We start from the raw sequence: 17014 nt of genomic DNA, 5'->3' as shown, positions 1-17014 counted from the left end.
GGAACGTGGTAAAGAACAAATTTAAAGTCTAGAAATGGAAGAGGTATCTTATCACAGAATCACTGCTTCCTTGTTTTGTTGCTAAGAGGTAAAGTTGAGCAACAGGGGAGAGAAGAGGAGGAAGACTTGACCATAGGATGGAGATCATGTAAAGCTAACATTCTTGTTACTTCACCCTGGAATAATAAATTCTAATCTACATGGTCTACCTGTTTTTGGACTCCCACAACATCATCAGATTGATAAGGCTGGCTGTTTGACACGTGTGTAGCCTTGGGGGTGGTGATTGGTAATGCTGAAGTACTGTCTTTCTCGAGGGCTTATCTGCCATCATTTTTATTTCAGGTCATTTAGATAAGTTGTCATCTGTATACAAGTTATTTTAGCCCTTGGAATTCAGAGTATTTGTTTTATTGTCAGTGAGACGTATGCACATCTCAAAAACAAACTTCATCTGTCCTTGAAAAAACAGGTGCGTTCATATACAACAGTTATGTAGCATTGTTGAGCATGAAGGCAATCCATGGGACCACAGGACTTAACTTTCCAGATACCTGGACATGACCCCTTTGCATGAGAGCTCTATGTTTATCTTAAAACATTCTTGATGGAAAACAGGCTAAGACCTTTCCATAATGACTCAGGTTCCTGTTTTATCCCTTAGATCCAGTAGTATTCTGAGACAAACTCTTTAGTTTTTCCACCTTGTCTTCCACTGTCAGCTGCCATTTGTCAGTGCTTTATAACCGCCATACCCTCCCCATCTCTGCCACTGATTATTGCTCCTAATCTCCTAGTGTTTGAGGAAGTTTACTCATGGAAAATAACTAATGCAGACACGGTAGGTCGCTTCTGTCCCTGCCAGGTTTAGGTGGAATAGTTGGACTAGAGGATCTTTGAGGGTTTTCTCTGGGCTCAATGTAGAAGTGAGTGGACTCCGAGTGCGCACATCAGTTCCTTCCCCTTGAGTTCAGGGCCTTGGTTTCAGCTGATTTCCAGAGACGGTGCCATTTTGTGCTTTCCTGACTGTTCAGGGGTTAAGGGGGGGTGGGTTGTGGTACAGGCAGATCCCACTTTCATTCTTTGGTTCATTGTAAGGCAAATTGTGGTCAAGAAAAGATTCCGTTTTTCTATGAATACATGATAATTAGAAGTTCGGTTCTTCATTAAGAATTCTAACTTAAAAATTATATGAAACTAATATATCATGCAAGCAATGGTATGGCAATGATGAACCTTCATAATTATTTGAAGTATTTTAAAATTACCCCCGCAAAGTCTTACTATATCTAAATATTTACAAATTGTACAAGTTTTACACACAAGAAAAAATGTTAAATGCTCCTGTTGGTTATGGCCCACATGTGACCTCTAACATTACTGCAGTAGCTCTCCTGAGTGAAGTTTCAGTGTGCTGTCAACTCTTTATTTAGGAGTATTTTGAGGGGACGGATTTGGGGGCCTATCTCTTTCTTGAGAAAAAAAACCATGCAGCAAAGTTGGAACTGGTCTTTTCTACTTGATATCTTTCCCTGTGGCCAGCAGATGTTTTGTCTTTTTTAAAAATGTATTTATTTTATTTATTTATTTTTGGCTGCGTTGGGTGTTTGTTGCTGCACGTGGGCTTTCTCTAGTTGCGGCAAGCGGGGGCTACTGTTTGTTGCGGTGCACGGGCTTCTCATTGTGGTGTCTTCTCTTGTTGCAGAGCACGGACTCTAGGTGCATGGGCTTCAGTAGTTGTGGCCGGTGGGCTCAGTAGTTGCGGCTCGCAGGCTCTAGAGTGCAGGCTCGGTAGTTGTGGCGCACGGGCTTAGTTGCTCCGCGGCATGTGGGATCTTCCCAGACCAGGGCTCAAACCCGTGTCCCCTGCGTTGGCAGGCGGACTCTTAACCACTGCGCCACCAGGGAAGTTCCCAGCAGATAGTTTGAAATGATTCTGTTTACCTTTGCGCTCAATTCAGTGCTGGCACCGTCTTTTAAAAAATTTTTATTTTGTATTGGAGTATAGTGGATTTACAATGTTGTGTTAGTTTCAGGTGTACAACAAAATGATTCACTTATATATATACAAAAATCTATTCTTTTTCAAATTCTTTTCCATTTAGATTATTACAGAATATTGAGTAGAGTTCCCTTTGCTATACAGTGGTCCTTGTTGATTATCTATTTTAAATACAGTGGTATGTATATGTCAATCCTGAACTCCCAGTTTATCCCCCGCCCCCTTCCTCTTTGGTAACTATAAGTTTGTTTTCTAAGTCTGTGAGTCTGTTTCTGTTTTGTAAATAAGTTCATTTGTATCATTATTTCTGGCTTCCGTATATAAGCAACATCATATACTTGTCTTTCTCTGACTTACTTTACTTAGTATGATAATCTCTAGTTGCATCCATGTTGCTGTAAATGGCATTATTTTGTTCTTTTTTTATGGCTGGGTAATATTCCATTATGTGTATGTGTGTGTGTATGTATATGTGTATATATATATATATATATATATATATACCACATCTTCTTTATCCATTCCTCTGTTGATGGACATTTAGGTTGCTTCCATGTCTTGGCTATCGCCAGTAGTGCTGCAATGAACATTGGGGTGCATATATCTTTTCGAATTATGGCTTTCTCTGGATATGTGCCCAGGAATGGATTGCTGGATCATATAGTAGTTCTACTTTTAGTTTTTAAGGAACCTCCATACTGTTCTCCACAGTGGTTTTACCAATTTACCTTCCCACCAATAGTGTAGGAGGGTTCTCTTTTAATCTTTTTTTTTTTTTTTTTTTTTTTTTTGCGGTACGTGGGCCTCTCACCGTTGTGATCTCTCCCGTTGCGGAGCACAGGCTCCAGACGCGCAGGCTCAGTGGCCATGGCTCACGGGCCCAGCTGCTCCGTGGCACGTGGGATCCTCCTGGACTGGGGCACAAACTCGCATCCCCTGCATCAGCAGGCGGACTCTCAACCGCTGCGCCACCAGGGAAGCCCGGAGGGTTCTCTTTTCTCCACACCCCCTCCAGCATTTATTTTTTGTAGTCTTTTTGATGATGGCTATTCAGACTGTTGTGAGGTGGTACCTCTTTGTAGCTTTAATTTGAATTTCTTTAATAATTAGTGACGTTGAGCATCTTTTCATGTGCCTCTTCGCCATCTGTATGTCTTCTTCGGAGAAAGGTCTATTTAGGTTTTCTCCCCATTTTTTTATTGTGTTGTTTTTTTAATGTTGAACTGCATGAGCTGTTTGTATATTTTGGAGATTAATCCCTTGTCGGTCGCTTCATTTGCAAATATTTTCTCCCATTCTGAGGGTTGTATTTTCATTTTGTTTATAGATTCCTTTGCTGTGCAAAAGCTTTTGAGTTTAATTAGGTCCCATTTGTTTATTTTTGTGTTTATTTCCATTACTGTAGGAGACGGATCAAAAAAGACATTGATGTGATTTATGTCAAAGAGTGTTCTGCCTATGTTTCCCTCTAAGAGTTTTATAGCATTCAGCCTTACATTTAGGTCTTTAATCCATTTTGAGTTTATTTTTAAATTTTATTTATTTATTTATTTCTGCAGTATGCGGGCATCTCACTGTTTGGGCTCTCCTGTTGCGGAGCACAGGCTCTGGACGTGCAGGCTTGGCGGCCATGGCTCACGGGCCCAGCTGCTCCGCGGCATGTGGGATCTTCCCGGACCAGGGTACAAACCCGTGTCCCCTGCATTGACAGGTGGACTCTCAACCACTGCCACCAGGGAAGCCCTTGAGTTTATTTTTGTGTATGATGTTAAGGAGTGTTCTAATTGCATTCTTTTACATGTAGTTGTCCAGTTTTCTCAGCATCACTTATTGCAGAGACTGTCTTTTTTTCCATTGTATGTTCTTGCCTCCTTTATCATGGATTAGTTGACCATAGGTGCATGGGTTTATCTCTGGACTTTCTATCCTGTTCCATTGATCTATATTTGTTTTTCTGCCAGTACCATACTGTTTTGATGACTGTATCGTTATACTATAGTCTGAAGTCAGGGAGCCTGATTCCTCCAGCTCTGTTTTTCTTTCTCAAGATTGCTTTGGCTATTCGGGGTCTTTTGTGTCTCCATACAAATTTTAAAACTTTTTGTTCTAGTTCTGTGAAAAATGCCATTGGTAATTTGATGGGGCTTGCATTGAATCTGTAGATTGCCTTGGGTGGTATAGTCATTTTGACAGTATTGATTCTTCCAGTCCAAGAAAATGGTATATCTTTTCAAATGTGTCATCTTTGATTTCTTTTATTGGTGTCTTATAGTTTTCTGAGCACAGGTCTTTTGCCTCCTTAGGTAAATTTATTCCTAGGTATTTTATTCTTTTTGATGTGATGGTCAGTGAGATTGTTTCCTTAATTTCTTTTTCTGATCTTTCAGTATTAGTGATACAAGTACAACAGATTTCTGTGCATTAATTTTGTATCCTGCAACTTTACTGAATTCATTGATGAGCTCTACTAGTTTTCTGGTAGCATCTTTAGGATTTTCTGTGTATAGCATCACGTCATCTGCAAACAGTGACAGTTTTACTTCTTCCTTTCCAGTTTGGATCCCTTTTATTTATTTTTCTTCTCTGATTCCTGTGACTAGGACTTCCAAAACTTTGTTGAATAGAAGTGGCGGGAGTGGACATCCTTGTCTTGTTCCTGATCTTAGAGAAAGCTTTCAGCTCTTCACCATTGAGAATGATCTTTGCTGTGGGTTTGTCATATATGGCCTTTATTATGTCAAGCTAGGTTCCCTCTATACTCACTTTCTGGAGGTTTTTATTGTAAATGGGTGTTGAATTTTGTCAAAAGCTTTTTCTGTATCCATTGAGATGATCATGTGGTTTTTATTCTTTAATTTGTTAATATGGTGTATCACATTGATTCATTTGCCTATATTGAAGAATCCTTGCATCCCTAGGCTAAATCCCACTTGATCATGGTGTATGATCCTTTTAATGTATTGTTGGATTTGGCTTGCTAGTATTTTGAGAATTTTTTAGTCTGTGCTCATTAGTGATATTGTTCTGTAATTATCTTTTTGTGTGGTAGCTTTTGTTTTGGTATCAGGGTGATGCTGGCCTCATAGAATGAGCCTGGGCATGTTCCTTCCTCTACAGTTTTTTGGAAGAGTTTCAGAAAGATAGGTGTTAACTCTTCTCTAAATGTTTGATAGAATTCACCTGTGAAGCCATCTGGTCCTGGACTTTTGTTTGTTGGAAGTTTTTAAATCACAGTTTCGGTTTCAGTACTTGTAATTTATCTGTTCATATTTTGTATTTCTTCCTATTTCAGTCTTGGAAGGTTTTGCTTTTCTAAGAATTTTCCATTTCTTCTCGGTTGTCCATTTTATTGGCGTATAGTTGCTTGTAGTAGTCTCTTATGATCCTTTGTATTTCTGTGGTGCATGCTGTGATGATAAAGGAGAACCTTTATCATTTCTTTTTCTTCTTTCTTTCTTTTTTTGTTTTGGCTGCTTTGGGTCTTTGTTGCTGCCCACTGGCTTTCTCTAGTTGTGGCAAGCGGGGGCTACTCTTCGTTGTGGTGTGTGGGTTTCTCATTGTGGTGGCTTCTCTTGTTGCATAACATGGGCTCTAGGAACACGGGCTTCAGTAGTTGCAGCATGTGGGCCCTGGAGCATGCAGGCATCAGTTGTTGCAGTGTGTGGGCTCAGTAGTTGTGGCTCACAGGCTCTAGGGTGCATGGGCTTCAGTAGTTGTGGCACACAGGCTCAATAGTTGTGGCTCATGGGCTCTAGAGCACAGGCTCAGTAGTTGTGATGCATGGGCTTGGTTGCTCCACGGCATGTGGGATCTTCCTGGATCAGGGATTGAACCCTTGTTCCCTGCATTGGCAGGTGGATTCTTAACCATGGTGCCACCAGGGAAGTCCCTCCTTTTTCATTTCTAATTTTATTGAATTGAGCCCTCTCTTTTTTTTTTCTTGATGAGTCTGCCTAAAGGTTTATCAATTTTATTTATCTTTTCAAAGAACCGGCTTTTAGTTTCATTGATCTTTTGTATTGTTTTCTTTGTCTCAATTTATTTATGCTTTGATCTTTCGGATTTCTTTCCTTCTACTAACTTTGGGTTTTGTTTGTTCTTCTTTGTGTAGTTGCTTTAGGTGTAAGTTTAGGTTGTTTATTTTTCTTGTTTCCTGAGGTAAGATTGTACTGCTATGAACTTCCCTCTTAGGACTACTTTTGCTGCATCCCATCCGTTTTGGATCGATGTGCTTTCGTTGTCATTTGTCTCTAGGTATTTTTTGATTTCCTCTTTGATTTCTTCAGTGATACATTGGTTGTTCAGTAACATTGTTTAGCCTCCATGTGTTTGTATTTTTCACGGTTTTTTTCCTGTAATTGATATCTAGTCTCATAGTGTTATGGTCAGAAAAGAGCTTGATCTGATTTCAGTAATCTTAAATTTACCGAAGCTTGATTTGTGGCCCAAGATGTGATCTGTCCTGGAGAATGTTCCATGTGTACTTGAGAAGAAAGTGTATACTGCTGATTTTGGATGGAATGCTCTATAAATATCAGTTAAGTCCATCTGGTGTAATGTGTCATTTAAGGCCTGTTTCCTGATTGATCTTCTGTCTGGATGATCTGTCCATTGGTGTAAGTGTTAAAGTCCCTCACTTTGACACCTGTTGATTTCCCCTTTTATGGCTGTTAGCATTTGGCTTATGTATTGAGGTGCTCCTATGTTGGGTTCATATATATTTACAATTGTTATATCTTCTTCTTGGGTTGATCCCTTGATCATTATGTAGTTTCCTTCTTTGTGTCTTGTAATAGTCTTTATTTTAAAGTCTGTTTTGTCTGATATGAGAATTGCTGCTCCAGCTTTCTCTTGTTTTCCATTTGCATGGAATATCTTTTGCCATCACCTCCTTTCAGTCTGTATGTGTCCCTAGGTCTGAAGTGGGTCTCTTGTAGACAGCATATATATGAGTCTTGTTTTTGTATCCATTCAGCAAGCCTGTGTCTTTTGGTTGGAGCATTTAATCCATTCACATTTAAGGTAATTATTGATATGTATGTTCCTATGACCATTTTCTTAATTGTTTTGGGTTTGTTATTGTAGGTCTTTTCCTTCTCTTGTGTTTCCTGCCCAGAGAAGTTCCTCTAGCATTTGTTGTAAAGCTGGTTTGGTGGTGCTGAATTCTCTTAGCTTTTGCTTGTCTGTAAAGCTTTTGATTTCTCCATCAAATCTGAATGAGAGCTTTGCTGGGTAGAGTCTTCTTGGTTGTAGTTTCTTCCCTTTCATCACTTTGAATATATCGTACCACTCCCTTCTTGCCTGCAGAGTTTGTGCTGAAAAATCAGCTGATAACCTTATGGGAGTTCCCTTGTATGTTATTTGTTGCTTTTCCCTTGTTTCTTTTAATATTTTCTCTTTGTCTTTAATTTTTGTCAGTTTGATTACTATGTATCTCTCTCTCTTTTTTTTTTTTTTTTTTACCAGCACTAAGTCAAGTTCTTTACTTCCCAGAAGTTATGGCTAAAAGGAGGGGAGGGTGAGAAGAGGAAGAGAGAAAGAATCAGAAAGAGGGAGGAGATGGGAAGAGAGGGGACAGTAGACCACTGTTCTATGAAGTCTCAGGAGGCAAGTGCTCAAGGTAAAAAAGAGTCCTGGAAAATCATCCACAGCTGTGGGAAGCATCTCGGTTTCTTTCCGTATATAAGTCCTTGGGGGAAAAAGGCTGCTGTGCTGCTGCTGCTGCATTAAATAGTTATGTACATCTCAGAGAGTCCCAGGCCTTGGCCAGGCAGGGAGGGGGGTCATTTCATCAGGGGCCGAGTTTCATCATCATCTCTGCACTGGTGGGGCTTTATAATTTTTCACCTCTGCCATGTACTTCGCCCACGCATCACCTTTACTTGCTAGTACCTCATTCTCCGTCGTCTTCTTGGCTGCTGTTCCTGTCTTCAGGGCTAGTTTGTTCCCACCTGTGCGCTTGCCCGTGAAGCTGAGCGTGGGGCCTGGGCTGCCCTTCCTCTTCAGATCCCCAGGACCTGTGGTGGCGGCAGTGGCTGGCTGGTCGGGTCGCTGTGGGCCTGGGGGCGGCTCCTCCCGCCACTGCCGCTGCTCCTCTTCAGTCTTTCAGTTGAACAGCTCCAGGAAGCTGCTGCTGTTGGTGAACGAGTTCGCACCGTCCGACACTGGGCTCAAACCTCTGCCCGACACTTCATCATCCCCACTCTTGGGTGACATCCTGGGCCCTGACTCAGCCCATCGGCTCTCGCTGCCACTGCCGCCTGTGGGACCTGGTGCCTCCTGGCCCGGAGGCTCCACCCATCTCCCTCGGGCAGCCATTTTGTCGCCAGGTGCCGTGCAAAGGACTCTGGGGAGGCCACTCCGGCCCTGCGCTTGGAGCCCGACTTGCCTCGTCCTAGGCAATGCGTCTGATTACTAGGTGTCTCGGCATTTTCATTCCTGGGTTTATATTGCCTGGGATCTTGCGCTTCCTGGACTTGGACTGTTTTCTTTCCCATGTTACGGAAGTTTTCAGCCATTATCTCTTCAAATATTTTCTTAGGCCCTTTCTCTCTCTCTTCTTCTGAGACCCCAATAATGTGAATGTTGGTGCATTTGATGTTGTCCCAGAGGTCTCTTAGATTGTCTTCATTTCTTTTCTTTAAAAAAAAATTATTTATTTATTTGGCTGTGCTGGGTCTTATCTGCTGCATGCAGGATCTTCATTGCTGTGTGCACGATCTTTTTAGTTGCTGCAAGCGGGATCTAGTTCCCTGACCAGGGATCGAACCCAGGCCCTCTGCATTGGGAGTGTAGAGTCAACCACTGGACCACGAGTGAAGTCCCTGTCTTCATTTCTTTTCATTCTTTTTTCTTTATTCTGTTCTGCAGCAGTGATTTCCACCATTCTGTCTTCCAGCTTACTTATCCATTCTTCTGCCTCATTTATTTTGCTATTGATTCCTTCTAGTGTATTTTTCATTTCAGTTATTATATTATTCATCTCTGTTTGTTTGTTCACTAGCTCTTCTAGCTCTTTTTTTAAACATTGCTTGTATCTTCTTGGTTGGTACCTCCATTCTTTTTCCAAGATCTTGGATCATCTTTACTATCATTACTCTGAATTCTTTTTCGGGTAGATTGCAGCTGTTCCTCTGGGGTTTTGTCTTTTTCCTTCCCCTGGGACATATTCCTCTGCCGTCTCATTTTGTCTAACTTTCTGTGATTGAGGTTTCTGTTCCGCAGTCTGCAGGGTTGTAGTGCTTCTTGCTTCTGCTGTCTGCCCGCTGGTGGATAAGGCTGGTCTAAGAGGCTTGTGCAGGCTTTCTGATGGGAGGGACTGATTCCTGCCCACTGGTGGGTGGAACTGGGTCTTGTCTCTCAGGTGGGCAGGGCTGTTTCAAGGGGTGTGTTTAGTGGGCACCTGTGGGCTCAGGAAGACTTTAGGCAGCCTGTCTGCTGATGGGTGGGGCTGTGTTCCTCCCCTGTTGGTTGGTTGGCCTGAGGCATCCCAGTAGGCTGTTGGGTGGGGCTAGGTCTTGGTGAGAAAATGCCCACCTCCAGGAGGGCTCACGCCAATGAGTGCTTCCCAGAACTACCACCACCAGTGCCTTTGTGCCTGCAGTGAGCCAGAACTGCCCCCCACCTCTGCAGGAGACCATCCAGTACCAGCAGGTGGATCTAGCCTAGGCTCCTATGAGGTCCCTGCTTTTTCCCCTGGGTCCTGGTGCACACAAGATCTTGTGTGCACCCTCCAAGAGTGGAGCTGTTCTTTTCCCCAGTCATGTGGAATTCCTGCAATTAAACCCCTCTGGCCTTCAAGGCTAGATGCTCTGGGGGCTCCTCCTCCCAATGCCAGACCCCCCGGCTGGGGAGCCTGATGTGAGGCTCAGAACTTTCACTCCTTTGGGAGAACCTCTGCAATATAATTATTTTCCAGTTTGTGGATCGCCCAACCAGGGGGTGTGAGATTTGATTTTATCGCAATTATGCCTCCCTTACTGTCTTGTTGTGGCTTCTTTGTCTTTTTGATGTAGGATATCTTTTTTGGTCGGTTCCAGTGGTTTTTTGTCGATGGTTGTTCAGCAGTTAGTTGTGATTTTAGTGTTTTCATGAGAGGAGGTGTGCTCACATCCTTCTGTGACACCATTATTTTTATTTTTTTAACATCTATATTGGAGTATAATTGCTTTACAGTGTTGTGTTAGTTTCTGCTTTATAACAAAGTGAATCAGCTATATGCATATGCATATCCCCATATCCCCTCCCACTTGCATCTCCCTCCACCCTTCTTATCCCACCCCCCTACGTGGTTGCAAAGCACTGAGCTGATCTCCCTGTGTCGTGCAGCTGCTTCCCACTAGCTAGCTATTTTACGTTTGGTAGTGTATATATGTCAATGCTACTCTTTCACTTTGCCCTAGCTTACCCTTCCCCCTCCCCGTGTCCTCAAGTCCATCTCTGTCTGTGTCTTTATTCCTGTCTTGACCCTAGGTTCATCAGAACCATTTTTTTAAAAAATTCCATATATATGTGTTAGCATATGGTATTTGTTTTTCTCTTTCTGACTGACTTCACTCTGTATGACAGACTCTAGGTCCATCCACCTCACTACAGATAACTCAGTTTCGTTTCTTTTTATGGCTGAGTAATATGCCATTGTACGTATGTGCCCCATCTTCTTTATCCTTTCATCTGTTGATGGACACTTAGGTTGCTTCCACATCCTGGCTATTGTACATAGTGCTGCAATGAACATTGGTACATGACTCTTTTTGTTATTTATTTATCTGTCTATCTTTATTGGAGTATAATTGCTTTACAGTGGTTTGTTAGTTTCTGCTTTATAACAAAGTGAATCAGTTATACATATACATATGTCCCCATATCTCTTCCCTCTTGCATGTCCCTCCCTCCCACCCTCCCTATCCCACGCCTCTAGGTGGTCACAGAGCACTGAGCTGATCTCCCTGTGCTATGCGGCTGCTTCCCACTAGCTGTTAGTTTTACATTTGGTAGCGTATATATGTCCATGCCACTCTCTCACTTTGTCCCAGCTTACCCTTCCCCCTCCCCGTGTCCTCAGGTCCATTCTCTAGTAGGTCTGTGTCTTTATTCCTGTCTTGCCCCTAGGTTCTTCATGACCTTTTTTTTTTTTTTTTTAGATTCCATATATATGTGTTAGCACACGGTATTTGTTTTTCTCTTTCTGACTTACTTCACTCTGTATGACAGACTCTAGGTCCATCCACCTCATTACAAATAACTCCATTTCGTTTCTTTTTATGGCTGAGTAATATTCCATTGTATATATGTGCCACATCTTCTTTATCCATTCATCTGTTGATGGACACTTAGGTTGCTTCCATGTCCTGGCTATTGTAAATAGAGCTGTAGTGAACATTGTGGTACATGGCTCTTTTTGAATTATGGTTTTCTCAGGGTATATGCCCAGGAGTGGGATTGCTGGGTCATATGGTAGTTCTATTTTTAGTTTTTTAAGGAACCTCCCTACTGTTCTCCATAGTGGCTGTACCAATTTACATTCCTACCAATAGTGCAAGAGGGTTCCCTTTTCTCCACACCCTCTCCAGCATTTATTGTTTGTAGATTTTTTGATGATGGCCATTCTGACCAGTGACACCATTATTTTTAATAGATTTTGTGCCTAACAATTTAAAGACCTCTGGCCACATGTACTTGGAGAACAAGAGTTTCCTGAATCTTGGTCTTTTGCTTATTCTCTTATTTCTTTGTTTCCCCCCAGGGGCAGCCTTTAAGTAGTCAGAATAAACCAGGTGAAGGCATCTCGGGGTCTGGGGGTATCAGTGTCAATCAGCACCTTTTCCTGCTCTTCTCTTGGTGTTAGTGTTGGTGGTATTTTTAGGCTGACTAGTAAACTTCAGGCTTATATTTTTTTTAATGAAAAAAATTTGTTGTGGAAACATAGAAGTATATAACAAACACTAATAAACCACCCCCCATCTCCTGGCTTAAAAAAGATCTATTTTTTTTTAAACCAAGACATAGGAACCATCTTTTTCTGCCTTCACCGCCCAGGATTTTGTTACTAAAATGGGATTCTTGTTTCCAAGGAGTTTATGTGAGAATTAAATGAGGGCATATAAACAAAGCATGGCACATGGCAGGTGCTCAAAAATTATAGCTATTAGTGTGAACACTTCCATAATTATTGCTATTCTGACTAACCCCCAGTAGAGCCTGGTTACAGAAGCTGGGAAAGGTCAGAGCTGTGGGAAGGTAAGGGGTAACTTAGCATTTGGTGATGGGGCGGGAGAGGCAGTTTCAGAAGAGAAATTAAGTGAAGCCCGTGGGGTTTCTGATGCTGACGTCTTGGAGCCCTTGTTTCGCTCGTCTGTGGAGGGGAGGCAGGCAGCCATGTGTGGTCTGCATCGTGAAACCCGCCATGGAAGGACTCACTACCTTCAGTGAGTCAGAGAGGCTCTGGTTCTCGCATGTGGCAGCAGCCTGGCTTCTCCCCAAACGAGAGTGGACCCAGACATGTGCTGTGCCTCAGCAAAGTCTGGAAAGCACGTAGGCTGTTCTCTCGGAGTGTTTCGTTTGTCACAGGAGATGCTTGTTCAGTTCTTGAATCGAGATGTAAGAGCTCTTGAGCCATATCAGTAACATATTAATGGGCCCTGTCTCCCATCATATTCTTTTGGGGAAGAGCAACAGTGAAGCTCTCAAGGCCCCACCAAATCCACTCTTTTTAAAAGATGTCTTTCCTGAGACCCCCCAGGCCATACCCATCTCTGTGATGTCTGAAAGTCAGTCAGCTTATTGCTGCTTTTAAAATTTTTCCACTAGATTATTCTGTCTCCTGGTTTGGGTTTTAGTTCTTAGGATTGGGAGCTTCTGAAAGGCTGCTTGACCTTCTGTTGTTTTTATCTGAGCTGAACCCCTCCTGTGGGAGAGAGGGCCTTCTGAGCATTCTTCCCAATATTCGATCCCAGGAGTAGTTTTTGTCTTTTTACAGAAATCATCCTGTCCTCCGAGCTTTATTGTGAAAGGCTACTTCAGATCTTTTTGGAACTAGGTAGGATTTAAGTCTATAAGGAGAGACATTCACGTACTATTTTCTTCTAAGGTTGATAGACATTATTTCATCAAATCCAAGATTTCATCCATCGTAAGGAGCACCACTATTTTATGTACCACTAAGAAAGAATGCTGCCAACTAAACCATGTCATTTGAAAAACATCCTGATTTCAGAGATGTGAAAAAAATGTGTGTTTTAAAATTGACAAGATGTGATGCATTGATACAAAACTGTGTTGGCTGGAATGAGTCAGGAGTTAGAGTTCAGGCGAGCAGATGTTTATTCCACCAGGGCTTTCATGTCATGTCTGACGCCCATCACTGAACTTCTCGTCTCTCTATACCCGCTTTGCTGCCCGACTCCCTCTGAGGTGCCGGTTGCTGCAGCATTAAGTCCAGTTATCTCAGCCAGAAATCTGAGCACCAAACGGGGCTCATTCCCTCCTTTCCCTCCCATACCTAATCTCCTGCTAGTTGATTCTGCCTCTTGAATATCTGTCCTGCCTGTTCCCAGTGCCCTGGTGCAGGTTTCCACCGTCTCTCACCTGGATGTGCCAGGAGTCTCCCGGCTGGTCCCTCTGCACTCACTTGATTCTCTGCATGGCAGCCCATCGGGTTGTGTCCCTGCCTGGCATGTGCGCTTCTGTGCTCTTCACTGCCCTGGGATGACATCCACGCCCTCCTCCCCTCACACACCCCAGTCCAGTCGCCTGAACGTATTTCAATCCCGGGCGTCGACGCCCCAGGCTCTCTCTCACCTCCCAGCCCTGTCTGAAGGCTCCGTCGCTCCCATCCGCACAAGCACATAGAGTCCACACGCAGACTCCGTCCCTCTGCTGCACCTGGCCGGCAACTCAGATGTGCTGTCATTTCCTTCAGCAGCCCTGTCACCCCACGGTTTCCCTACGGGGGCACCCACCCCGTTGTGGGGTAACGCTTGTCATAACTGCCTGATTCCGTGTCTGCGTCCCTCCTGGAACATCCTCTTTTGCTCACCTTTGCACCCACATGGTGTCTGCAGTACAGTCAGCACCATTGGGTTGGAAGGATACTTGGTTCATCTTCATTTTGCATCTGAGATGCAGAGGATAATTAATTTGCCTGGACTTGAGGTGGAAGCCCAGGTCCACAAAACACAAGATTTTTCCATCCAGCTGTGGATGCCAGAGCTTGAAAGGCAAAACCTGGCCCACAGGCTCCCGCGTGAGCTCAACTCCCTGCATCAGCCTCTTTCAGTTTTTTCATCTCTCAGACCTGCTGCATCTGCAGGTGGCAGTGAATTAGTTACTCCATCTGAAAGTCTGTAATGGCTTAGTCCTTTTTCTCCTTTCTCTCCCTGGTTGTGAGTGAGTGAGATAAGGTATTGAATAGACGGCAGTGTGCACAGAGGCGAGGGTGACCCCGTCACTTTGCTAATAATGTGTGGTTAGCATTGTGCCCTGATTTTGATTTTTTTCAGGCAGTTTACAGTCCTGAAGCCACAGCCCTGTGACACAGAGCAGGGTTTTCCTCACCATGTGCAAGTGGAGCCCCAGGGCAGAGCAGCTCAAGTTTCTAGAGACTTCCTGGCCCTGGCTCCGGCTCCAGGTCGATCGTCTCTGGTGGGTGTGCGGGAAGTTCCTTTTATGGTTGAAATGGAGACTTTGTTGGCGGGAAGGAGCCAGCCGGTGGTGGCTGCTTGGGTTTCCAAAAGGATCCGCTGCTAGTCTCTGGGGAGCTTTCCCAGGAGGGTTGAGCAGAGAGGCTGCTTGTTCGTTCTCGGGTACACATGAAACACCTTCTGTGTACAGGGCCCAGAGGAAGTCAAGGAGGGAGACGGAAGATGGAAAGACATAGGGCTTCGGGGTTGGATAGGCTCAGCTGCATTCTCCTTCTGGCCCTGGGTCACTGGCTTACGAGCTCTGTCTGCTTCTGTCCCTCTGTAAAATAAAGGTGACAATAACTTCATGGACCAGTTAGAGTGTCTTTAGTTGCAAAGAAAATCTGTTATCACCTCACATAAGAAAACCTCCCCAGGTAGGGTGAGTCACCTTCACCTGAGGTTCCCGGTGGCTGGTTAATTCAGTGGCCCCGTGGAACCCCTTTGTGGTAGTCTCCATGCATTTCTTGTCCCAGCTGCCCAGTTCTCCTTTTGGTGCCCAAATGACTGCATTCCAGAGGAAACCCAGAGGCAAAAAAGTAGTCTATTCCTTGTGCCTCTTTTTAAGAGAGAGAAAGAGCCTTCCAGGAACCCCCAACAGACTTCTCCTCAAGTCTCAGTGGCCAGAATTGCCACGGATGGCCCATCCTACCCAATCCCTGATGGGAACAGCGGAGTTACCAGGAAGGGCCAAGACTCATCTGTGGGTCTGAGCTACCCCTTCCACGCCCTTGTACCAGGCTCCCAAACCTGAACAAAATCGGGGGAGGCAGCTAGTGGTTCATCACACTCAGGGAGTGTCAGAGCCCTCCAGGCCCCTGGTTCTCAGCGCGGTGCCTGCAGGAACAAAACGGACATGGCGGAAGTGCTCGCCCTTCCCCGGCCCACTCTGGGAGCGCACAGACTCTGACGGGGCAAGGACTGTCCCCCGGGGGGATAAGCAGGCAGTGGAAGAAGCAGAGGCACGTGCTTCAGGGTTTGAGGAGGTGGTTACCGAGATTAAACTCTAGTCACGGCCTTGGTGGGGTGTTTTGCCAGGTCTCTAGACTGGAGGAGGCTGGCTATCAAAAGAGAAGCAGACTTTGCTGCTTAATGAAGTGTCAGAAGAGCAAAGCCAAGTTTACAAGCAACGTGCATGGACCTAATCTCCACAGCCTTTCTAATTTTTCCACTGTACAGCTGGTCTGCGAGCACACTTCTCCTTTAGTGTTAGCCAATAAATCAAAACCCTTTAGGAGAAATACCGAAATTGCTAAAGCCTTAATCGTCAGTACATAGCTACATTTCTGTGGGTTAGTAATTCTTGCTGAATACTTTTGCAATATCAGGCCGGCCACCATCTTTGGGCTCTTTATAATGTCCCAATCTCTGTTCCTGGAGAGACGGTGGAACAAACCCCCTGCAATCTTGCACGGTTTCTTCAGAGTGCCTTTGTACCCTAGCCTCTTGCCGTCAGTTTTTAGAGCAGTGTAGTGGAAAGATCACTGGCCTGAGAGTCAGAAGATGTGTGCCATGGGATTCAGGCCAGTCTGTGACCTCTGAGGGCCGCCGTCTCCCTTTCTGAGCACAGACACTGGATTGGATCCGAGTGGTCAGGACCTCGTCCCCTCCCAGGCCTGTGCGGACGTTGCGAGTCAGTCGTGGCCTTCTCGCTGCTCACTGCCTCCTGGCCTAGACCCAGTCTTAGAATCCTTTCCCAGTAGCTAGGCAGCGATCATTGATGGATCCATCAGAGGTGGTATTCAAGATGAAACTGGTTTTCTACCTCAGAACTAGTCATCCCCGGGGGCCCTTGGAGTTTCATAATTTCTCCACGGAAGACAGGTTAAGAGCTGACTTGCCCCTGCTCTGTCATGACGCACGTTACTTCTTGAAGAGCCTTATCCGAACTCCATTTGAAGCCCTGTTCCTCTAGGACATGTTATGATCAAGGGCTATTACACAGGAGGGTCGTGGCAACAGTGATCCCCTTGGTCTTTCTCACTGAGAATCTCCAGCATTTGGCCCAGAACGTAATAGGACCCAGTTATCTGTGGAGTGAAATGAATGAGTTTGGGATGCGGGTCTGCTCGGAAAGCATGCCCTCCCCTTGTCTCTGTGGGAGGGGTCCTGGGGGCTGCATTATGTGTTGGGAAAGAAAACTGCTTCCCTCCTTTTGGATATTGTTAGAGTTTTAAAAGCCTTCTCTGGGTTTCTTCTGTCTGGTTTGCATTTGGCTTTCCAAGCCTTAGAAGTAAAGAGAATGGAAATTAAAGCTTCAGACGGGGAAGGAGCCTGCTTCCTTAGGGCTGGGCCTGGGGAGCTTTCAGGTACCTTAGAAGAGGAACCTCTG

At 44.5% G+C, this 17014-nt stretch overlaps 1 protein-coding gene and 1 pseudogene across 2 annotated transcripts in view; one reads left to right on the top strand and one right to left on the bottom strand.

Annotated features, from left to right (window-relative positions):
* The window catches only part of GSDME (gasdermin E), a 59654-nt gene that overhangs the window by 14028 nt on the left and 28612 nt on the right, over positions 1 to 17014 (top strand). The window lies entirely within an intron of this gene.
* On the bottom strand, positions 7786 to 8320 carry LOC309966001 (telomerase RNA component interacting RNase-like; annotated as a pseudogene). Its single transcript has one exon. The product of its transcript is annotated as a telomerase RNA component interacting RNase-like (transcript).

Source organism: Leucopleurus acutus (assembly GCF_964270905.1).
Source record: "Leucopleurus acutus genome assembly, chromosome: 9".
Taxonomy (NCBI): domain Eukaryota; kingdom Metazoa; phylum Chordata; class Mammalia; order Artiodactyla; family Delphinidae; genus Leucopleurus; species Leucopleurus acutus.
Note: the sequence above shows the minus strand (reverse complement) of the source record. Positions and strands in the feature narration are given on the sequence as shown.